Source organism: Leucoraja erinacea, chromosome 15, assembly GCF_028641065.1.
Source record: "Leucoraja erinacea ecotype New England chromosome 15, Leri_hhj_1, whole genome shotgun sequence".
Classification (NCBI taxonomy): domain Eukaryota; kingdom Metazoa; phylum Chordata; class Chondrichthyes; order Rajiformes; family Rajidae; genus Leucoraja; species Leucoraja erinaceus.
Window position 1 is genome coordinate 31435443 of NC_073391.1, and position 24528 is coordinate 31459970.

The 24528-nt window shown below is 45.8% G+C and overlaps 1 long non-coding RNA gene across 2 annotated transcripts; it reads right to left on the minus strand.

Moving 5' to 3' along the window:
* Window positions 1-656: 656 nt before the first annotated feature.
* LOC129704127 (uncharacterized) lies at window positions 657-24481 on the minus strand. Of its 2 annotated transcripts, none has more exons than XR_008724689.1 (3): window positions 21993-24481; window positions 2446-2586; window positions 657-1915 (listed from the first exon to the last, which is right to left on the minus strand). It is a non-coding gene; the product is annotated as an uncharacterized LOC129704127 (long non-coding RNA). The 2 variants fall into 2 exon arrangements; XR_008724690.1 differs by having other exon boundaries at window positions 2446-8442.
* Window positions 24482-24528: the final 47 nt, after the last annotated feature.

Genomic DNA, 24528 nt, shown 5'->3' on the forward strand with positions numbered 1-24528 from the left:
AATAGTATCAGGTAACGGTTCTTAGCTGAAAAATTGGCTACAGTTGTGTTTTATCTTGGTTAACAATTTCCAGGATCTTCACCATCAGCTTCACTCCCGCCTCTCTTCGTAATGCTATTGTACATACCTGAAGAAAGTGAAAAGCTCTGGGTCCCAGTAACTTATTTGGTTCAAGGATAATTAACAACAGGCGCAAAATATTTTACCGGCTGGCAGCTACTGATAATTTGCCAAAGAATAAAGAACAGAGATACATGTTGACAGCTTGTGAATTCAATAAGTATTTTTTTCATTGTCAGATTTGAACACTTACTTGCCCATTCAAAGGCCATATCGATCGCATTACACTGCACACCATTGGTTACCAGCCATATTTGTCGTACAGTTGACAAAAAGTGCAAGGCCGCAACGAGGTAGATTGGAAGATCGGGAATTCATCCCTAGCAAATAAGAGGTCCATACAAGAGACTGAGAGCAGCAGGGGAGGAGCCATTCCTGAATCTAGTGGGTGGTGCTTTCAAACTTTTAGTTTAGTTTAATTTATTATTGTCATGTGTACTGAGGTACAGTGAAAAGCTTTTTGTTGTGTGCTATCCAGTCAGCAAACTGACAATACATGATTACAATCAAGCCGTCCACAGTGTATACATACAGTATAAAGGGTAAAATGTTTAATGCAAGATAAGATAAGAAAGATTAAGGCCCCAGCCTCATGGTAACTCCACCGGTGCAAGTTCTCTCCTTGTCAAGAACTAGTCTGGCCTGGACATATATCTTCATTGCTGCTGGGGTTAAATCCTGGAACTATTGTAGAAATAGCTTTGCCACGTGGACTGCAGCTGTTGAAGTTGAACGCTCATCTGCTCGAGGACTGGGCAGTAACTGTTGGCCCCACAACGATGTCCACTCCCTACATGAGAATCCTAAGCGAGCTCATGCTTTGACCCTTCCAGTGCTATTTTAGCAGGAAATTCATCCTCTTGAGCTTTAGTATCAGGAATTCCACACCAGTGCCACAAGTGTTCACACCAGAACTCTCGCCTATTAGTAATTAGAGCGCGTCAGGCAGATTGGGAACAACTGTGCACGGGGTGAATTTATAATAAAAAGACACACACGCACGCATGCGCACTTGCACACTCACACAAACATGCACGGGCGTGCTCACACGCACACCCACGCACCCAACCACACAAATATTTGCACGCACATACCTTCACACATATACACACACATACATGCACACATGCACGCACGCACATGCACACTTGCTGAACACACACACGTGCACGTGCACGTGCACACGCAGACACACACACACAATTTGGGCCACTCTGTTAGCACTAGACTGGCAGTGCGCATTGATTTCCAAAGCTGCAGTATCATCTTCAAGGAATGTTGGCTTAGAAAAAATATATAACCAGAGTTTTGAAAGAAGAGCATTGAACCGATGGCGGAGAGGGTGTAGGCAGCGAGAAAATATGTCTCTCGGAATTTCTAAACATTTGACAAAAGCAGTCCCCAATTGCACACCTGTTGGGTTCGAATTATATTTATTTTTATGAAAAGAAACTGCCTCTCTTCCAAATCCCATTGGAACAGCTTCACATTGGAGGCAGATGATTTCCTTCTGAGTTTAACCCTGAGCTTATTGTTTGCAGGTATTCCAGTATGAAAGAGGTTTAGCTTGAGGATTCGTAGCATTGTGGAGATGGGAGGTGATTAACATGAGCTTCATTTTCTCTGGGGAAGAGAAAAACACTTTTCGACACTGCAGGTTCAAAGAATTTTCACACACACATACAGGTTCCTTCCAAAAACAAATGGGCTCCAGCTGGGCTACAGTCCTTGTGCTAATGCCTTGTTTAAAATTCCGGTAACTTTAACTGGCGTGTTGTGACCCCAGGAATTACACCTGTGGATGGAGCCAGAGATTAATCTCTCCTCTGGAGTCAACTTGATGATTGGTTGAGATTGCAAAAAATTCTTGCTCTCGCATGAAGGTTTGCCTCCATTCTGGTTTTAACTTGGTCACTGTTTCCCCTGAGCCCCATGGAAGGCAATGGCCAGCACTGAGCTTAAAAATGAGGAATGACTTTCACAAAGATTTAGGATGGGCATGTGGGTGTCCGATTAGTTTTAACATGTGCGGGATGATATGGGTTGGGAGGCAGGGCAAGAAGATTAGGTAGTAGTACATAGATCAGCCACGATCGAATGGTGGAGCAGAATCGATGGGGTGAATGGTTCCTATGTCTAATGAGACCAGTGCAGCATAGGACCAGGCCCAGCCCTGTCTATCTACTGTACTTTGGTTGGGCTGGATTGTATTTATGTATAGTGTTATTTTAATGATTTAATGACAATTTATTGTCACATGTACCTATGTACACTGAAATGCTTTGTTTTGCATACAACCTGGTAAAATCGTACAGCAGACCTCACCCAGGCAATACACAAGAGTCATCACGTTTCTAGGGTGGAAGATTGCAACCTTCATGTGGTCCGCCCTGTTTCGACTAATGCAATCAACTCGACGTGCACAAACGGAAGATCAAATAGAACAAGTTGTCCAACAACTTCAGGCTGTGCACGCCACACGAAAGAAGAAGAAGAAGGTCATGTTTCTGGTGCCGAAAAAATTACAAAAGTTCACCGAACATTCCTATCTTCCTATATTTTTTCTGCTTGGATAGCATGCAAAGCAAGGCTTTTCACTGTACCTTGATACGCATGACAATAATAGACCTTAACTGGAACATCGCCTGTCTGTTCCCTCCACGGATGCTACCTGACCTGCTGAGTTCCTCCAGTTTTGGGTTTTGAGTTCCTCCAGTTAGACTCTAGGCTTTAAACATATAACATGGACTCAGGCCCTTCAGCCCACCGAGTCCACGTTGATCAGCGATCACCCATACACCAGCACTATCACTAGACAACTCACAATTTGCAGAAGCCAATTGACTTACAAACCCGCATGTCTTTGGAGTTTGGGCGGAAACCGGAACATCCGGAGAAAACCCACGCGGACACAACGAGAATGTACAAACTCTGTACACACAGCACCCATAGTCAGGATCAAACCGGGGTCACTGGAGCTGTAGGGAGAGAGTTAAGTGTTTCATTGCCACATGTACCAAACGGCAACTTGCAGCAGCACGACAGAATATGTAAACATAGTACTCTGTAAACAATATAATAAACTAAAAAAAGATGCATCTGTGTATGTATGTGTACGTATGTTTGACTGTGTCTGTGTGTATATATACTACACACGTGTATATTACACATGCAAAGAAAAACAAATCCCAAGGCCCCCAAGTCTATGTAATTCAGAGCTTATTTGGAAGTTAACACTATCTTGGAGTTTGGAGCAACTCTATCCCTCCACCCACTGTTCCTCTGTGTTTTGCTCAATATTTCAGCATCTGCAGTTCCTTGTGTCTCCGTGAGGAAATGTAAACCTTCTTTGCTTCCCTTCCTTTCAAGGGCAGACTCAGAGTGGATTATTTTATTAGCATTAACAGACCTGCAGCTCTTGTGGGCGATTTCAGACATGGGACAAAACGAAGCCTTGAAGTTTGTAGTGTCGTTTGCACAGTCGATCGTGGGGGGGTGCTGACTGACTGAAGCTGACGTTGTGCCCCCCACCTTTTCTGCAACTGTGAGGCACTTATTCAGAAGTGATTTCATTAACAGTCTGCAGATCAGATCAAACGAAGGAATAAACACTGAGAGGAAATTGCTGCCAATCTTTCATCAACCAGGCAAATTGTTCTCCGTGATCTTGTGAATGAGTTGTTGTAACATCCAACAGCACAAAACACTGGGTGAGATTGTGGCTGAAGGTAGATGGATTTGCTGATCACCGGCATCTGGATCAATGGGGAGTATTTTGTTCAATTTCACGCCACAGGCATGTGGCCCTCCACACTGTACTCTCTACATCAGAAGGATGTGGCTTCTTCACACCTGTGTTGAGACTTGAACATACTGTAATAGCCGAGGCTGATACTCCCGTGTGGAGTTTGCATGTTCTCCCTGCCACAGCGTCAGGTTATCTCCGGGTGCTCCGGTTTCCTCCCACATCCCAAAAGACGTTGCGGGTTTGTGGGATAATTGGCCTTTAGTTTAGCTTAGTTTAGTTTAGAGATACAGCTCGGAAACAGGCCCTTTCGGCCCACCGGGTCCGCGCCGACCAGCGATCCCCGCACATTAACACCATCCTACACCCACTAGGGACAATTTTTACATTTACCAAGCCAATTAACCTACAAACCTGTACTTCTTTGGAGTGTGGGAGGAACCCGAAGATCTCAGAGAAAACCGACGCAGGTCACGGGGAGAACGTACAAACTCCGTACAGTTAGCACACGTAGTCAGGATCGAACCCGGGTCTCCGGCGCTGCATTCACTGTAAGGCAGCAACTCTACCGCTGCGCCACCGTGCCTCTGTGAATTGCCCCTAGTGTGCTGAGAGTGGATGAGGATGTGAAATAACGAACAACTAGTGTGAACGGGTGGTCGATGGCCAGCGCGGACTCAGTGGGCCGTTTCCGTGCTGCATCTTTCAATCACAAGAAAACATGGTGCTCTTCAGGAATAAATGTTTGCCAGAATAGGTTTGCCAGTCTGAAGGATGTCCTGACCCAAAATGTTGCTTATCCATTTTCCCCAGAGATGCTGCCTGATCGGCTGAGTCACCCCAGCATCGCAACAGGTATAGAAATGTGTAAACGTACACCTCCAGATTCAAGAACAGTTTCTTCCCAGCTGTTATCAGGCAACTGCATCATCCTACCAAAACCTACAGAGCAGCCCTGAACTACTACAGTATCTACCCCATTGGAGACCCTCGGACTAGTTCTATCTTTAATCAGACTTTATCTTGCACTAAACGTTATTCATGTTATTCCCTTTATCCTGTATCAGTACACTATGGACGGCTTGATTGTAATCATGTATGGTCTTTCCGCTGACTGGATAGCGGGCCAACAAAATCCGTTCACTGTACCTGGGTACACGTGACAATAGACTAACCTCAGACTCAAACTCACTTTGTGTTCGGTTTTTCTTTTTGTTTTATTAGTTACTCATGTATCCTCTTTCTCCCTCTCTCTTTCTTTCACCTCTCTTCCGTTCGTTCTCCTTTTCTTTCCGTCACTGTGTGTCACCGTCGACAACGGCAGGCATTCTCGCCTCCAGACCTTCAGCTCCTTTGTGCTGCCGCCGGGGGTGCGGGGGGGGCGAGAGATCAGACTGGAGCTAAACTGCTAAACGCCCTCTTAAGCCGATGATTACTGGATCTCTGAACGTCACCTGCGGAAAGCATCGATCATTCAGCTCCGGCACTCACAGTGCTTCTAGGTCCCAGGGCATTTGCCAGCCTCAGACTAAAGACGTCCACAAGACAACCTAAACACATCTGAGCGGTCACCGGGCGACTGGTAAAAGATCAGTGGGTGTTGCAGAAGTAAAAGCTTACTGGAAAACTTTGCCTGTCCCAACATGTTGTGGCAAGGATTATGACTTTTGTCTCAATGTACTAATTTCTAAAGCCAGGCTTTAGAAAATAGAACAACCAGTTCACATGGACCTCAATTATTTGAGATTACTTGAGCAGCCCTTTTACTTTTAACAATAATTTGACAGTTTGATGTAATGATAAAACGTAGACAATTAGATAATTATTATCTTATTATAATAAGATAATTATTCAATAGAAGTCTGACATAATGTGTACAATGTGTCAGCCTTGCAGTTGGCCCACCCCAGGGACTGGAGCACATAATCTCGGCTGCTCCCGAGAAGGACACAAAGTGCTGGAGTAACTCAGCAGGTCAGGCAGCATCCCCGGGGAACCTGGACAGGTGATGTTTCAGGTCGAGACCCTGCATCAGACCTTCACAGTTGAACAGTCAAAATGTAGAAACTAGAAACTGCAGATGCTGGATGATACAAAGGAGGACACAAAGTGCTGGACAACCCGTGCAGGAAGGAATTGCAGATGCTGGTTTATACCGACACAAACACAAAAAGCTGGAGTAACTCAGCGGGTCAGGCAGCATCTCTGGAGAAAAGGAATAGGTGACGTTTCGGGTCATGGCCTTCCTTCAAACCGGCAGTGGTTCAGCCAAAATGAAGCAAGGAACAACTGCCGATGCTCATTGTTACACAAAAGGAGACAAAATGCTGGAGTAACTCAGCGGGCCAGGCAGCATCTCTGGAGAACATGGATAGGTGACACTTTGGGTCGCGACCCTTTAGCAAGGTTGGTAATGTTGGCATTCAGTTAAGATGTTAAACCAAGATTCCATTGGCCCCATTACTTTGGACATAAAAGACTCCAATGTCGGTATCTCTGAGAGGAGTGCGCGCGGGATGCTAGGTACCCTGGTCAACTCTCTCGGCCAATCTTGTACTAACACCGATGGTCTCTATCTTGTTCATGTTTCGTAACGTTTCTGCGTTTCCAATGTTGCAACGTCAATAACATTTTAAAATAATTTCCACAGCTGTAAGGCACGTTGTTAGGTTAATACATTGTTGTAAATTGAGTCCGAAAGTAGGGAAGTTATGTTACCTCTGTATAAACCTTTGGTCGTACCACATTTGGAGCATTGTGTGCAGTTCTGGTCGCCGCGTTCTGGGATGAATGTGGAGGCTTTGGAGAGGGTGCAGAGGAGCATAGAAGCCAATTACTCAATAAACCTGCACGTTATTGGGATGTGGGCAGAAACATGAGCACTGGGAGAATGTACAAACTCCATATAGACAGCACCCATGGTCAGGATCGAACCCAGATAGATAGATAGATAGATAGATAGATAGATAGATAGATAGATAGATAGATAGATCCTTTATTGTCATTCAGACCTTTCGGTCTGAACGAAATTATGTTGCCTGCAGTCATACACAGAATCAATAATAACAAAACATACAATAAACACAAATTAAACATCCACCACAGTGAGTTCACCAAGCACATCCTCACTGTGATGGAGGCAAAGTCTTAGTCTCCGTCTCTTCCCTCCTTGTTCTCCCTCTGCGCTGAGGCGATCGATCCAGGCCGAAGATGCCGCTCTCCAGTCCAGCGGATCTCTGTGGTGATGTCGCTGCCGCCGAAAGCCGGAACGCCGTCTCCGCTCCAGGCTGCCGCCCCAGCTCCGGGTCCTGCAGTCGCCGCTCCAGGTCCCGCAGTCTCCGCTCCAGGCTGCTGCCCCAGCTCCGGGTCCCGCAGTCTCAGCTCCGAGCTCCTGCATCAGCTCCAGGCCACCGCCGAAAGCCAGAACGCCGCACCAGCAAGTCGGGCCACCGCTGCCTTAGCCCCGAAGACGGCCAGCCTCTCGTTGGTAAGTCCTGGCTGGCTCTGCCTCCGGAGCCTCGGGGTCGGTCGCAGGTTGGAGGCCGCCAGCTCCGCCATTAGGCCTCAGCGCAGACGGAGGCAGAGAAGGGGGATACGACACGAAAAAGTCGCATTCCCCCGAAGGAAGAGACAGAGAACATGTTTCACCCCCTCTAACACAACCCAACAAACTAAAACTTAACCAAAACAAGACAAAAAAAACCCCAGAAAAAAGTAAAGACAGACGGACTGCAGGCGAGCCGCAGCTGCTAACAGCGCCGCCACTTCCGTATGTCATGCGCCGTAAGGTTGCAACTCCACCGCTGTGCCACCATACCAGCCATCTAACAGCCTCTAAAGCACAACTATTATACCTGTTGAATAGAAAGCATATATAATTTGCTATCTTAACCACGTGAACCTCTTCTCATTCTTCCACAACTCTAAGAGCGGCAGAGTGGCTCAGTTGTCGGCGTGGACTCGGTGGGCCGATGGGCCTATTTCCGTGCTGTATCTCTAAAGTCTAAAGATACTAGAATTAACCACTGGAGTCTTTGCAGCATTCCAGATGTATTACAGTTATAGAAGCAGGCAAGTGAGACTAGTGTAGATGGAACATGTTGGTTGGTAAGGGCAAGTTGAGCTGAAGGTTATGTTTCCACTCTGTTTGTCTCTATGACTCTATGTATTAGTTTTGCATATGAGCGCAAAGGGTTAACTCTTGTCAGCGGTGCTCACTCTGCAAACGTGTGAAAACTTAGCGGTTTTACAGAAGGATCAATTGTGCTTCTGAGGGTTACAGCTGTACCAAGGTCATTTGGGAGTTCATCATTAGAGGTGGTGCTGACACCTCGTACCTTTCCCACAACACTGGCGGCCAGTGTTCTGTCTCCCAAAAATTTCCCCAACGTTGACAAGACAAGATGTTCAGAGTAATCCTCCTCTTGTCCTTTGGGATTGATCTGGAGAGGATGCCTCACAGCTGGAAGTCGCTGACAATGATTCATTCACAAAGCAATTAGCAAATAGCGAGGGCTGAGGATTCCAGGATTCAGTGAAATACACGTGGTGGGAAAAATATCTGGGTTTCCTTCATTCTGTTGATGGACGTTGCAAAATATAATTAATACTTCCCATCCAGCATGTACTGTGACAGAGACAGATACATATATATAAATCAGAAGCTCACACATGCATGCACATGGAGATGCACATGTATGAAAACCTACACACATGCATGCACTCGCGACATGCACGCGCACAGGCATGAATACCAAACAGGCATGGAAACATGCATGAATTCAACCCCACACGTATGAAAGCATACGGTATGCTTGCTTTCATAGATCGGGACATTGGGTACAAGAGTCACAAAGTCATGGTGCAGCTTTATAGGACGTTGGTTAGTATATAATCTGCATTTGTGAGTAGTTCTGGTCGGCCCCGTTACGAGAAGTGCTGGAGGTGCTTCGGAAAGGATGGAGTGGAGATTTATCAGAATGATGCCTAGATTAGGGGGTATTAGTTACAGGGAGAGGTCGGGCATACATGGATTGTTTTCCCTGGAATGCTGGAGATTGAGGGGAGTCCTGATAGACGTAAATGCCATTATGTGAGGCATTGATAGGGTAGACAGTCAAAACCTTTTTTCCCAGGGTGGAAATGTCAAAGACTACAGTGCATGGCTTTAAGAATAGAGGAGCAAAGTTTAAAGGAGATGTGCTGGGCCCCTGCAGATGCAGGTGTGCATAATTGAAGATTATGCCGGAATATCGGTGGTGGACCTGTATTACTGAACTCTTTGGTTATCTTGCAAAACAAAGCTTTTCACTGTACCTTGGTAAACATGACCCAATAAACCTAAATCTAAACCAGGGGCGGTGGAGTTGCTGCCTAAAAGCGCCAGGGACCCGGAATCGCTGTCCACCTGAATCTCCTCTGGGTGCTCCAGTTTCCTCCCACAACCTGAAGACGTGTGAGTTTGTAGGTTAATTGTTCCCCTGCAAAGTAACCCCTAGTGCATAGGGAGTAGATGTGAAAGTGGGATAACATAGAACTAGCGTGAACGGGTGATCGATGGTCTGCATGGATTCGGTGGGCCGAAGGGGAGGTTTCCTTGCTGTATCTCTAAACTAAATGACCTGCTTGCAGTTGCAAAAACAGTATCGGCTCTTAAATATCAGAATTTTATCAATAATCTGCCCACACTGACGTGCTTACATAGTTTATTGAATTCTTTGCTTGCCAAGCAGAGGAGAATCTTTCTCGGATCAAATATTAGTTTAGTTTAGAGATACTGCATGGAAAGAGGTCCTTCGGCCAAATAGGTCCACGCCAACCAGCAATCATCCAGTACACTAGTTCAATCCTACACACTCAGGACAACGTAATTCCCTTTATCATGTATCTGTACATTGTGGACGGCCTGATTGTAATCATGTATCCTATGGATAGCTTTCCACTGTGCCAGTACACGTGACAATAAACTTAACTAACTGTAAACCTGCACGACCTTGGAATGTGGGAGGAAACCAGAGCACCCAGAGAAAACCCAGGTGGTCACTGGGAGAACGTGCAAACTCCATGCAGACTGCAACCATGGTCAGGATTGAACCTGGGTCTCTAGCGCTGTGAGGCAGCAGCTCTAGTGCTGCACCATTGTGTCGCCCTAAAATTATTTCTGTACTTCAATGGAAAAGAATGTCAATTAATTTACAACAAGCAGAGTCCAAGTCGAATAATTGCCATTCTGGGAAAAGATGCTTCTGAAACCATGGCGTGGTTGTGGCTAATTAGATTTGAATGTATTGTTGGTAGTGGGCGCCTCATGTTACAGAACTACGTGTTTCGTCAAACTCTTGTGGTTTTAGCCTGTTTCAATGCCAGAATGACTGAAATCACTCAGAATGACTGAGCACCCAATGACTGCTGAGTCGGATGGATCTGCGTCCTATCCCGCTGCTAAACTCCATCGCATTTATTGTGTTCAGTTTTGGCCCCCCTGCTATCGGAAAGATAGTTATTAAGCTTGAAAGAGTGCGGGGAAGATTTACGAGGATGTTGCCAGGGCTCGAGGGCCCGAGCATTTGGGAGGGGTTGGGCAGGCGAGGAGTTTATTTCTTGGAGCTGAGGAGTGATTTTATAGGGTGTCGCCCAAGCCAGACAACTCTTTGTGTGCTGGTCATAGTTGTGATCACGCATTACAATCGCTCCACTGTTTTCAATCCCTTCTCCAACAACAACATTTCTTACTTTACTCATCTTATGCCCTATGCACTGTGGATGGCTCAACTGTAATCATGCATTGTCTTTCCGCTGGCTGGTTAGCATGCAAACAAAAGCTTTTCACTGTACCTCGTGGTACAGATTCAGATTCAGATTCAATTTTAATTGTCATTGTCAGTGTACAGTACAGAGACAACGAAATGCATTTAGCATCTCCCTTGAAGAGCGACATAGCAAATGATTTGAATAAATAATAATAAGTGTCCGGGGGGGGGTGGTGATTGGCAGTCACCGAGGTACGTTGTTTAGTAGAGTGACAGCCGCCGGAAGAGTGACAGCAGCCTACACGTGACAATAAATGAAACTGAGCAAAACTTCATGTTATGGGGTGTCCAGAATTGCATGCAATACTCTAAATGCAGCCTTATAAATTCCTATAAAGCTGCATCTTGACTTCCTGACTCTTATACTCAATGCCATGATCTATGTAACCAAACGTAACCAAACGTACCACATGCCTTCTATATCACTACATCTACTTGCGTTGTCACTTTCAGAAACATCTTTATTTCTCTCCCACTGATGCTGCCTGATCTGGTGAGAGCTTCCAACATTGATCTTAATGGGCTGAAACGTTGGAGGGGCCTATTGAGACAGTGGGGGAGGGGGGGGGGGATGAATTTGGGGGGCATTTAAGTATCTTTAAGTGGAAAGGCTGCTGGTCAGTAAACTAAATTAGATCGGGGAAGTCAGAGCTGATGGAAAAAGAGGACTCCAAACAAAAATAGGAACATGAATAAAGACATTAGAGATACAGCATGAAAACAGTCTGTTTTGCCCACGGAGTTGGCACCGACCAGCGATGGTACCAGCCCCGTACACTGACAATATCCTACACACCAGGGACCATTCACAATTTTTACTGAAGCTAATTAACCTGCAAACCTATATATCTTTGGAGTGTGGGAGGATAAACCCCACACAGTCACAGGGAGAACGTACAAACTCCGTACAGACAGCACCCGTAGTCAGGATCAAACCCGGGTCTCTGGCGCTGTAAGACAGCAACTCTACCGCGGCACCACAGTGCCATATATGTAGACATAAATGTTGATTATACCTACTTGTGCACAAACCCATTCATATACCTACAGACAGGGACATTACCTGAGTGTACCTTTAGAAACACTTTGGGCGGTACGGTGGTGCATGGGTGCTGTCTGTATGGAGTTTGTCTGGTGGGGGCTTCTCCAGGTGTTCCGGTTTCTTCCCCCACTCCAGACACGTACAGATTTGTAGGCTAATTGGCTTGGTGACATTATAAATTATCCCTAGCGTGTGTAGGATAGTGTTAGTGTGTGGCAATCGCTGGTTGGCGCGGACTCGGTAGGCCATAGGGCCTGTTTCCACGCTGTACCTCTAAGCTAAAGTAAACTAAACTAAACACACCTGGTTTGTGCAGGTGCGATAGCCAAACATATAGACTGGGTGGAGCAAGCAAGCCGTGAACTGCGTAACAAATGATATTATGCCTCTGCACAGTCGGGGGCTTTTGTTTTGGTCCATTTTTTTTGTGAATGGTTTGAATTCTGCTCCTCTGTAGGTAACATTCCTGTCATGTGACCTATCGCTACACACAGGGTCTGCGTGTTCCACCCCAGCAAGATCAGGTGTACACAGGTGTGAAAGTCCTTTGGAAATGTTTTGGTTCTTTCCACCGAATAGGATGACTCAAATTCCAAACGGATTATCAATCTTTCAAGCATTCTAACCCCTCTTGTGTTATGAACAAACAAGACAAAAAAAGGCGTTGAGGCACCCAGCTTAATGCCAGGATCACAGCTGTTTCTCTCTGTGGGATGCAGAAGGGGAAGAGTTTGTGAATGTGGAGGTACATTTTGGCTGCGATATATGTGTATAAATGGGCTCTGCTTCATTTCCATTCAAATCTTCATATGTTCTAGGAGCAGAAATAGGCCATTTGGCCCATGAAGTCCGCCCTTCATTCATGGCCGGTCTATCTTTCCCTATCAACTCCGTCTTCCTGCCATCTCCCCATAACCCCTGATACCCGTACTAGTCAAGAATCTGTCAATCTCCACCTGAAAATATCCATTGACTTGGCCTCCACCCGTCTGTGGCAATGAATTCTGCAGATTCATCATCCGCTGACTAAAGCAATTCCTTCCCATCTCCTTTCCAAAGATACATCATTTTATTCTGAGGCTGTGGCCTCTGGTCCTCAGCTCCCCCACCGGTGGAAACCTCCTCTCCACGTCCACTCGAACCAGGCCTTTCACTATTCGGTTGAGAACATCTTCATGGAGTGAAATAGGGCACAAAATAACATTGAATGAACAGTAGAGACACCAGATGTCTGGTCAGATGATCTGCTACTCCAGAACGTTGTGTCTATCTTTGGTATGGCCAGCATCTGCAGACCCTTCCAAACACAATTTGGCTTTACTAAGGTTGGGTTAGGTGTTGGGCTCTGATTGAATGTATGATTTTCAGTTCAATTTTCAAGTATCATTGAATATTGATTCATTGAAGGAATGGTCTTTCTAAACTTGTTGCATATTTGAGGAATTTATTCACCCATGTCCACTGGTGTAAAGCTGATGTCTGGCCATTTGATAGCTACACAGAAGGCACATCATTGTCTAACGAAAGGGTGGCACGGTGGCGCAGCGATAGAGTTGCTGTCTTACAGCGCTGGAGACCTGGGTTCGATCCTGACTATGGGTGCTGTCTGGACGGAGTTTGTATGTTCTCCCTGTGACCGCGTGGGTTTTCTCCGGATGCTCCGGTTTCCACCCACACTCCAAAGACGTACAGGTTTGCAGGTTAATTGGCTTCAGTAAAATTGTAAATTGTCCCTGGCGTGTAAGAGTGCTAGTGTATGGGGTGATCGCTGGTCGGAGTGGATTCAGTGGGCCGAAGGGCCTGTTTACACGCTGTATCTCTAAACTAAACTAAACTAAACTAAACATTGGTGTTACACTGTGAGTGAAAATTTAAATCGGACATTCTCTTTATGTACCACCTGAATTTTTCCGTAATTGAACATCACATCCTAACCTGGACCAAACGCTAGTTGTCTGATCACCATGTCTGTATGCAGTTCAGGTCCTCCCATTACAGAGAAGATGTGAAAGCTTTGGAGATGGTGACGAAGAGGTTTATCATATTACTGCCTGGATTAGAAATGATTTGCTATAAGGAGAGGTTGGACAAACTTGGATTGTTTTCTCTGGAGTGATTGAGGCTGAGGGGGACACCTGATAGAAATATATAAAATAGGCATAAATAGGCTACACAGTCAGAACCTTTTTTCCCAGGGTTGAAATCTCACAGACTAGGGGGCAGATCTTCAAGGTGAGAAGGGTCAAATTTAAATGAGATGTGCAGGGGCTGGTTTTTTATACAAAGAGTAGTGGGTGTCTGGAACGCGTTGCCAGGGTGGTGGTGAAGCAGAAACGATAGTGACATGTAAGATGCTTTTGGATAGGCACATGGACATGCAGATATAGTGAAGAACATAGGTCATGTTTAGGCAGAGGAGATTAGTTTATATTGGCATCATGTTCGGCACGGGTACTTTGGGCCAATGGGTCTCTTCCTGTACTCTTCTATGTTCTAAGTGTCCTGCATTGGTCTAACCCAACAACATGAATCATTACCCCTGTAACATCTAGTTCAGTTTCGTTTAGTTCAGTTTATTGCCACATGTACCGAGGTACAGTGAAAAGCTATTGTTGCACGCTGACCAGTCAGCGGAAAGACTATACTGTACATGATTACATTCGAACCATCCACAGTGTTCAGATACATGATAAAGGGACTAATGCGTAGTGCAAGGTAAAGTACAATAAACTCGGATTAAAGACAGTCAGAAGGTCTCCAAAGAGGTAGATGGTAGCTGAGGACTGCTCTCTGGTTGGTGATGGGATGGTTCAGTGGCCTGATAACAGTTGGGAAGAAACTGTCCCTGAATCTGGAGGTGTGCGTTTTCAAACTTCTCTACCTCTTGCCTGATGGGAGAGAGGCAAAGAGGGAGTGTACCTCTTTACCTCTTTACCTCTTTAGCTCTTTCCTCTCAAAGAAATATTTGCAACCTAGCCTAAGGATTTGTAACCACACATAATCTTTTGAAGGAAAGTTTGGCACAAATATTCCTTGATGTGCGGAGTTAATAAAGTTATCCATCTGAGCCTTTCTGCTTTAAGGCATGCTTAAAGAACATAAGGCTCCTTGTATTTCTTTTTTTTTGGTAGCGGTCCCACTGGTTAGTGAGCAAAGACCTTCAGTGTCGAGATCAAAGAGTAACCCTTCAATCTAGATTGCCCTTCATCACCTTCTCACCAGTACTGGCTCCTGTGGCCCGCACAGGTTCGATCCTGACTGCGGGTGCTGTCTGTACGGAGTTTGCACGTTCTTCCTGTGACCGCGTGGGTTTTCTCCGGGTGCTCCGGTTTCCTCCCACACTCCAAAGATGTACACGTTGGTAGGCTAATTACGGTAGCTTCTGTTAATTGCAACTTCTCCCTAGTGTGTAGGATAGTGTTGGTGTATGGGATGACCGCTGGTCGGCATGGACTCGGTGGGCTGAAGGCCTGTTTCAGCGCTGTTTCTCTAAACTCTAACGTCTAAAGTGGGACGATGAGGAGGAAAGGGGCCTCTGAACATCATCTCATGGATCATAAAGTTTATAGTGTCAACTAACGAGTTGTGTATGGGGTGATCGCTGGTCGGTGCAGATTCGGTGGGCCGAAGGGCCTGTTTCCGCGCTGTATCTCTAAACTAAACTAAACTAAACATTGATGTACATGACCCATGGACGCCCATGCAGCCAATTTTATATCTTCAATGACCTGCTGACATTTGCCACTTTCCTCTCCAATAAAAATGTTAATTGAAGATGATCGACCTACTTAGTAGCTCCTTAAATAACTTTTATTTGGAACAGTGACAATAATCCCTGACAACCTTACTAATCACGAATCTGTCATTCTCCACCTTAAAATCATCTGTATGACTTGGCCTCTGCAGCCGTCTGTGGCAATGAATTCCACAGATTCACTACCCTCTGACTAAAGATATTCCTCCTCATCTTCTTTCTAAAGGTACGTCCTTTTATTCTGAGGCTATGCCTTCTGGTCTTAGACTCTCCCACTAGTGGAAACATCTTCTCCATGTCCACTCTATCCAGGCCTTTCACTGTCCGGTAAGTTTCATTGAAGTCCTCACTCATCATTCTAAACTTCAGGCCCAGTGCCATCAAACGCTCATCATATGTTAACCCGATCATTCCTGGGATCATTCTCATAAACCTCCTCTGGACCCTCTCCAACACATCCTTCCTCAGATATGTGGCCCAAAACTGCTTACAATTCGTAACAGCCGTCTGACCAGTGGTTTACATTACATCCATTACATCCCTGTTGTTATCTTCTGGAAATAAATGCTAGCTTGTTTAGCTCTGCGCATTAGCAACAATCAAATACCTGGTCAATATAATTGGGTTTATGATTGTTTTCAGGGTGAGTTTTGTAGAATGGTAGGAACATACAGCACAGAAACAGACCAGCATGTCCGTGCTGACATGATGCCTATCTACACTAATCCCATTCACTCGCATTTGGCTTGGATTATTAACCAAACTTCACTTTCTGGAAATACTGGATCAGAACTTATCGACCACCAATAGCAGACCATCTTACTGTAAATCTAAGTTTTTAGTTTTCTAGATCATCATCCATTTATTCATTTATTGTATTTTTGTAGATTTTACTGCACATCAGTATCTCTTAATTTAATTTAGTTCAGGTTAGTTTAGTGTCACGTGTACCGTGGTACAGTGAAAAACGTCTTTGTCGCGTGCTAACTAGTCAGTGGAAAGACTATACGGGATTACAATCACGCAGTCCACAGTGTACAGATACAGGATAAAGAGTATGACATTTAGTGCAAGATTAAGTCCAGTAAAGTCCAATTAAAGGGTTCCCAATGAAGAAGTAGACGGTAGCTCAGGACTGCTCTCTAGTTGGTGATAGGATCGTTCAGTTGCCTGATAATAGCTGGGGAAACTCTCCCTGAATCTGGAGGTTAACAGATCTGGAGGCATCTTGATCAGCATGAGCAAGTTGGGCAGAAGGGTCTGTTTCCGTGCTCTATGACTCTAAGACTGTATGACAGCATGCAAACAATGTTTTTGACTGTATGTCGGTAGACATGACAATAATAAACACATACCAACTTATATTGGGATGGCCTTGCCGGGAAGTTGTTTTGGAGATGTTCGTCTGTCATGGAAGACACTATATAAATGCAATCCTTATTTTTCAATCTTACCTTCATCCCACACACACTGGCACAAAATGGACTTTGAATTGAGCTACACAACATGAGCCATGCAGCTGAAGAGAAATTTATTCTGTCTGAAGCGCTTTGAGATGTTTTGATATGAAAAGGCACTGTATGAGAAAGAGCTTCCATTCATGGTGAGCCTCACATATCGCCCGTGGCCAAGAGCGCTTTGCAGCCAGTGAAAGGCCTTTGAAGTGCATTCTCTGCTTATTTTATGAGCCAAGGTGGCAGCCAGCATGAGCCAGGACCCAAGAAGAAGCTCTGTGATAAATGACCCCATAACCTGCTGTTTGGTGGGGCAGTAAACATCGGGCAGAGCACTGAGCAAACTCCTGGCCTTCAAGTAATGCCGTGGGATCTCACTCTTCCATCGACCGAAGAGGCGATGGGGTCTCAACTTGACATCTCCACCATGAGTGAAGTGCTCCCTCAGTGTCCGCGTGGAGTCCGCAGTTTGGTTCAGGTTTCTGTGGAAAGACACCTTGCACTTTAATCGCTGGCTGTTGAAGAAACAGGCGACGGCAGACGTGAGGTGCAAGGGGTGGTAGGAGTGGGACCTGGGAATTGCCTCCAGCCCCCGGAACACAGAGGCAGTCGAGCGAGGAGAGGGAAGTTGTTTGGTGGACAAAGCCGGCCAGAGGAGGCCCCACAGCAGCCTGGGGCTCACCTAGATCGGGAGCTGCTCCAGTACATTGAGCATGTGGACAGGACTTTGTAAATGGTGTCAAATTATGGCAATTTGTACATGTGTGAGCTATGCAAAAAATTATTTCACTGCACAGTGCACACTTGACAATAAAGCACCATTGAACATTCAACCAGTAGTTTGTTAACTTTCATTTTGTGAGGATTAGTGTAGTTTAGTTTATTATTGTCACATGTACCGAGATATGGTGCAAAATCTTTTTGTTGCGTGCTATCCATTCAATGGAAAGACTATACATAATTACAATCAAGCCGTTAACAGTGCACCGATACAGAATAAAGGGTTGAATGCTATGTAAATTGTCCAGTAAAGTACATTTAAAGATAATTCAAAAGCCTCCAATGAGGTAGATGGGAGGTTGGGACCACTTTCTAGTTGGTGAGAGGATGGCTTAGTTGCCTGATAGCAGCTGGGAAGAAATTGTCCCTGAATCTGGAGGTGTGCGTTTTCACACTTCTGTATCGCTTGCCTGATGGGAGAGTGGAGAAGAGGGAATGACAGGAGTGAGACTGTCCTTGATTGTGCTGGTGGTCTTGTCAATGCAGTGTGCAATGTAGATGGAGTCAATGGAAGAGAGGTTGGTTTGAGAGATGGTCTGGGCTGCGTCCACAACTAGGTGTAGATCCATCAGTTGATAGTCTATGGATTTAGAGAATGGTTCCAAAGCAAATCACATACGTTTAGTTTTGTTTCAAGATTCAGCTTGGAAAAGGCCCTTCGGATCACCGAGTCCCTGCCGACCAGGGGTCACCCATACATTGGTTCTAAACTACACCCCAGGAAACATTTACAGAGGCCTACTAACCCACAAATGTGCACCTCTTTGGGATATGGGAGAAAACCGGAGCACCCAGAGATAACCCACGTGGTCACGGGGATAACGGACAAACTCCATACAGCCAGCGCCCGTAGTCAGGATCAACCACGGGTCACTGTCGCTGGAAGGTCACAGCTCTACCACTGCGCCACCGTGTGCCACATCTCCATGCAGCCTATTGTGGTCAGAGGGGTTGCTGCGAGTGGTGAGAATGGATGATAGAAAATAGTCATCAGCAATTATGTTGCGACGTAGTGACTGGTTTTACACAATCAGGCCATTTCAAGCCAGCTGGAGACCTTGGGTGAGGGAGTACGAGGAATGTATTTGCCACCACAAGTGCCCACCGCCAGTGCGGTTTGCTGCCTTGGCAGATACGGAGGTTCTAAGTCATTTCTTTTTTATGTTTTTTTATCTGTGTACTTTCAAACTCAAACAGACCTGAGCTTTGTGCATTCATGGCTCTCACAGCCAGAATATGCAGGAATCCGAGATTATAACTGTCTAGCTGACTGGACCAATCTAGCCCTAAGCTTCACTCTGCAAGCTTTCTGTCATTTCTATCACGGGTAAGTTAAAACTGTGTTCTCATAGAAAAAAACAGAATGTATAATTGTCAGTTACCCTGTGACACATACCAGAAATACTTTGCTCATGTTCTCTGGTACAAAGTTACACAAAGAGGAGTATTAGAACAGAAAAGGTAATTAGGAACAAGTGTCCACAGCTGACACAAGGGACTACAGATGCTGGTTTACACAATAGGATTTAAAGCGCTGGGGTGACTTTAGGGCGGCACAGAGGCGCAGCGGTAGAGTTGCTGCCTTTCAACGCCAGAGACCCTGGTTCGATTCTGACTACAGGTGCTGTTTGTACGGAGTTTGCACGTTCTCCCTGTGACTGTGTGAGTTTTCTCCAGGCGCTCTGGTTTACAGGTTTGTAGGTTAATTGGCTTCTGTAAAATTGTAAATTGTCCCTAGTGTGTAGGATACAGTTAGGATACGGGGTGATGGCTGGTCGGCGCGGACTCGGTGAGCCAAATGGCCTGTTTCCGCACTGTATCTCTAAAATCTAAAGCCTAAAGGTCTAAACTCAACGGGTCAAGCAGTATCTCTGGAGAACACGGATAGGTCTTCTTCCAGGCTGAAGAAGATTCCTGATCCGAAACATTGAGTCACTCCAGCACTTTGCGGTCCTTTTGTCCTCAATAGCACTTCCCTAACCTGGAATCTCTACCATCTAGGTCAGCTGGCCAGCTAGAAGGGAACGCCACACCTTTAAAGATATTTGACATCCCCTGGACTTCCATGGACTGTTCCCTCATTGTCCGTGAAGTGAATAGAGGTTGGTGACCAACCTGTGCCGTGCAGTATTTTCACCACACGGACTGAGATGACCAGGGAATGGAACAGGGAAATCAACATTGGATAGTCTAGTGATAATCAAGGTGAAGGCAGAGAAACAAACACTGTCAGGATTCACTGCAATGAAAGACCCCCCAGGAATGTCCACCCCTCCAACCAATGTCAAATAGGTAAAACTAGTGGACAAATGGTCAGAGAGAGGATTCCGTAATTGGTAGAGCTACCTGTACAATGAAGGCAGTGGTGCATTTGGTGGAGCTGCTGCTCACAGCGACAGAAACCCGGGTTCGATCCTGACCCCGGGTGCTGTCCAAGTGGACTTACACGACCTCCCGTTATGTTTGGGTGCATTGTCTGGGACTTGTGCCTGTGATGCTACTGCACAAGGATGACTGGACGAGGAGAGGGTCGGCGGTTTGCGAGAATTGTTCCAGTACATTAGCTTTCAAGAGAGAGCTAGATAAGGCTCTTAAAAATAGCGAAGTCAGGGGATATGGGGAGAAGGCAGGAACGGGGTACTGATTGGGGATGATCAGCCATGATCACATTGAATGGCGGTGATGGCTCGAAGGGCCGAATGACCTACTCCTCCACCTATTGTCTATTGTCTATTGTCTTCATCAATGGACGTTGAATAACAGCACCCCTGCATGTGTAATATATGCAAATAAATGTCACTGTGGAGTTGCATATGTGAGAAACAAAGCATTGAATGGTTCATTGAATGCTTGCAACCATTGGATGCTTGCACGGCTAGGAAGTGGAAACATGAGGACAACACATTTTAAACGGGATGGGGGTGCATTCAGGTGTCACAATGGCAGCAATCTTGCTTCTGAGTCGGAATGTTCTTCATTTCAAGTCCCACTATGGAGCTTGTTGACTCTAACACTGCATTGTAGCAGGTGCGATGTTAGCACAGGATCAGGCCTCCCCCTCATACATGTGTGCACATGTAATAATTGGTCTCTGTAACTTGCCCCTAGTATGTGCCAGCAGTGGATGTGAAAATGGGATAACATACAACGTTTGTGAATGGGTGATCGATGGTCAGCATGGATTCGGAGGGCCGAAGGACGTTTCCATGCTGTATCTTTCAATCAATGTAATCAATTCAACTGATACAGACCTGTTGGACTGAATGACAAAAGGACACAAAGTGCTGGATAACTCAGCGGCTCAGACAGCATCAATGGAGAACACGGATAGTTGACATTTCAGGTCGTGACACTTCTGTCTCTGTGAGTTCTTCTAGCACTTTGTGTCCTTTTGTGTATTAACCAGCATCACTAGTGTAGCGGTGGAGTTTCTGCCTTACAGCGGCAGAGACTCGGGTTCTATTATGACAACGGGTGCTGTCTGTACCGAGTTTGTATCTTCTCCCTGTGACCACGTGGGTTTCCTCCGGGTACTCCGGTTTCCTCCCACATTCCAAGCACGTTCTAGGGTTGTAGGTACTAATTGGCTTCACCCCCCCCCCCCCCCGGACACTGTAAAATCGTGTCCCTCTTCAAGGGAGATGTGTGTACACTGACAATGACATAAAATTGAATCTGAATCTGAATCGGACTTCCCAAAGACGTGCAGGGTTGTAGGTTAATTGGCTTCTGTAAATTGTCCCAAGTGTGTAGAATTAGCATATGGGGGATCGGTGGCCAGCATGACTCGATGGGCCGAAAGGCCGGTTTCTGCACTGTATCTTTAAACTGAATTGGTCTGAAGAAGGGTCCCTACCCGAAACGTCACTCATCCCTTTTCTCCAGAGATGCTGATACAGGTTAGCACGTAGCAGGACAACAAAAGCTTTTCACTGAACCTCGCCACACGTGACAATAAACTAAACTAAAGCTGCCTGACCTGCTGAGTTACTCCAGCACTTTGTGCCTGATTCTAAACTAAACCACTGCTGGACTGAATGGTTCAATGCTAAAACATTCTATGTAATCAATGTAGAACAATGTCACTTTGAGGCAAGCTTTTAGATGAGCTCTCTGAGTATAAAATAATTCTTTTCTTGGAAAGATAATGTATAAAACAGCACAGTGAGAGCATACCTCCCTGCATTTCTTTCCACCCCTCAGTTTTATCTACTAATGATAGGGCCAGTACTTAAGGCTCTTTGGAGAGACTACAGGAGCTGATTGGCACTCATTGTTTGACACTTACCGGTCTTGCTCTGCCTGAGCTGCCGTCCTTGTCCATTTGGAACATTTCGTACTGAATGCAGAGTGGAATGTGACTCCCTTTTGTGGAAGTGTGGGGCTGATTCTCCCTGCAAACCGCGCCCAGCCTGGTGGGAACCTGCAGGTTCAATGATGCACATTCATTGTCGCCAAGGCCATGGTGTGCGAGAAGGGGAGGGGGGAGGGGGTTGTTTGCGAGAGGGGAGAATGCTCAGCGCACATTCCACGATAATCACCCTCAAGTCTGGGGGAAGAGGCTCTCACGTGTGTGCAGCTGAATTACATTCCCTGACGAGGAAGATGACTGAAATACTGACATAGTCCCAAATCGAGACAGTCAGAAAAGTCCGCAAAGTGCCGGAATAACTCAGCAGGCCAGGCAGCATCTCTGGAGAACATGGATAGACAGTCACTGCCCTTTTCACCAAAGTGGAAACGACAGACACTAGAGGGCAGATGGAAATAGTGGTTAACTTTATATGTCATAGGTGCAGAATTAGGCTATTCACCCCCATCGAAGGCATATAGTATGAAAATAAAAGTGCTGGGGTAACTCAGCGGGTCAGGAAGTATCTCTGGAGAGAATTGAGAGGCGATTTACTTGAATCTTTAGAATTCAGAGATACAGCAGGGAAACAGGCCCTTCGGTCCACTGATTCCGCACCAACTTGTGATCACCCCGTACACTGGCATTATCACACACACTAGGGACTATTTGCAATTTACAGAAGTCAATTGAGTCACAAACCCGCACGTCTTTGGAGTGTGTGAGGAAACTGGAGCACCCGGAGAAACCCCATGCGGTCACAAGGAGAACGTACAAACATCCATACAGTTTGTTTGGGTCAAGACCCTTAATCAGACACATCGTAGCAGGCTTATACACAGGGGTATAGTATACTTGCTTTCATATGTCAGGGCATTACGTATTAGAGTCAGGAAGTCAGGATGAAATCAATACAGTAAGGATGTGGATTGTTTTCTCTAGAATGCTGGAGGTTGAAGGGAGTGCTGAATATTGTGTTACAGCTAAAGAGAAAGTACAGGTTAAAAAAAAGTGCAAGGGCCACAAGAGGTAGGTTGCAAGATTGGGGCTATGCCCTCAATTTATGACAGGGCAGTGAGCCTGCAATTATTTAATCTTTATAGTGATTAAGACGTTAGTACAGGGAGGAAACTGTTCAATGCTTCAAATCCATTCCAACATTCATTGGAACAAGTGTAGGAAGGAACTGCAAATGCTGGTTTAAATCGAAGCTAGGCACAAAAAGCTGGAGTAACTCAGTGGGACAGAGATGCTGCCTGTCCCGCTGAGTTATTCATGGGAACATGATGGGTTTAGGCTGGCACGGTTGCACAGCGATAGAGTTGCTGCCTTATGGTGCCAGAGACCCAGGTTCGATCTTGACCATGGGCTCTGTCTGTACGGAGTTTGCACGTGCTCCGGTTTCCTCCCACACTTCAAAGACGTGCGGGTTTGTAGATTAATTGGTGTTAATTGTCCAGCATTGGTGTAAGGGCTGATCTCTCCACAGCTGTTTCCACCCTGAAGAAGGGTCCTGACCCAAAACGTCACCCATCCTTTTTCTCCGGAGATGCTGCCTGACCCGCTGAGACTCCCCAGCACTTTGTGTTGACCTTTGGTATAAGCCAGCATCTGCAGTTCTTTGTTTCTACATCCTCTGGCAGCTTGTTCCATATACTCACCGCCCTCTGTGTGAAAATGTTGCCCCTCTAGTTCCTCATGTCCTCTGATTTGTTAATTCCCCCACCATGGGTAAAATACCCTATCTATTCCCCTCATGATTTTTATACCTCTATAAGATCATCCGTCAAGCCTCCACAGAATAAAGTCATAGCCTGCTCAAACTCTCCCTATAGCTCAAGCCCTCAAGCCCTGGCAACATCATGGTAAATCTTCTCTGCACTCTTTCCAGCTTAACGACATCGAATAGTGAAAGGTTTGGATAGACTGAATGTGGAGAGGATGTTTCCACTAGCGTCCAAGGCCAGAGGCCATAGCCTCAGAATTAAAGAACGTACTTTTAGAAAGGAGATGGGGAGGAATTTTTTTAGTCAGAGGGTGGTGAATCTGTGGGATTGAGAGGGAAAAGATAGATCAGACATGATTGAATAGTGGAGTAGACATGATGGGCCAAATGGCCTCATTCTGCTTCTAGAACTTATGAACCTATAACATTCTTCCTATTGTAGGTCGACCAAATCCGAGCATAAAACTCCAAAAGTGGCCGCACAAACATGTTATGCAACTGTAAGATTACGGTTCGATGGTTAGAAAGAGGAGATTATCTGCCATAGGGGCGAGCTGGAATCTGCTGCAGATATTCATATATTCTGGACCACCCAAAGCTGCTCTAATGTTGCTTTCAATTTATGAGGCAGTGGCCAGGCAGAGATAACACACCGGACTGATAAGTCTCTGACAAAGAATGGGGTTCCCGGCAGAACAAGGTAAAATACTCTATGTTCGCACTGTAAACAATATGATAAAAAGACAC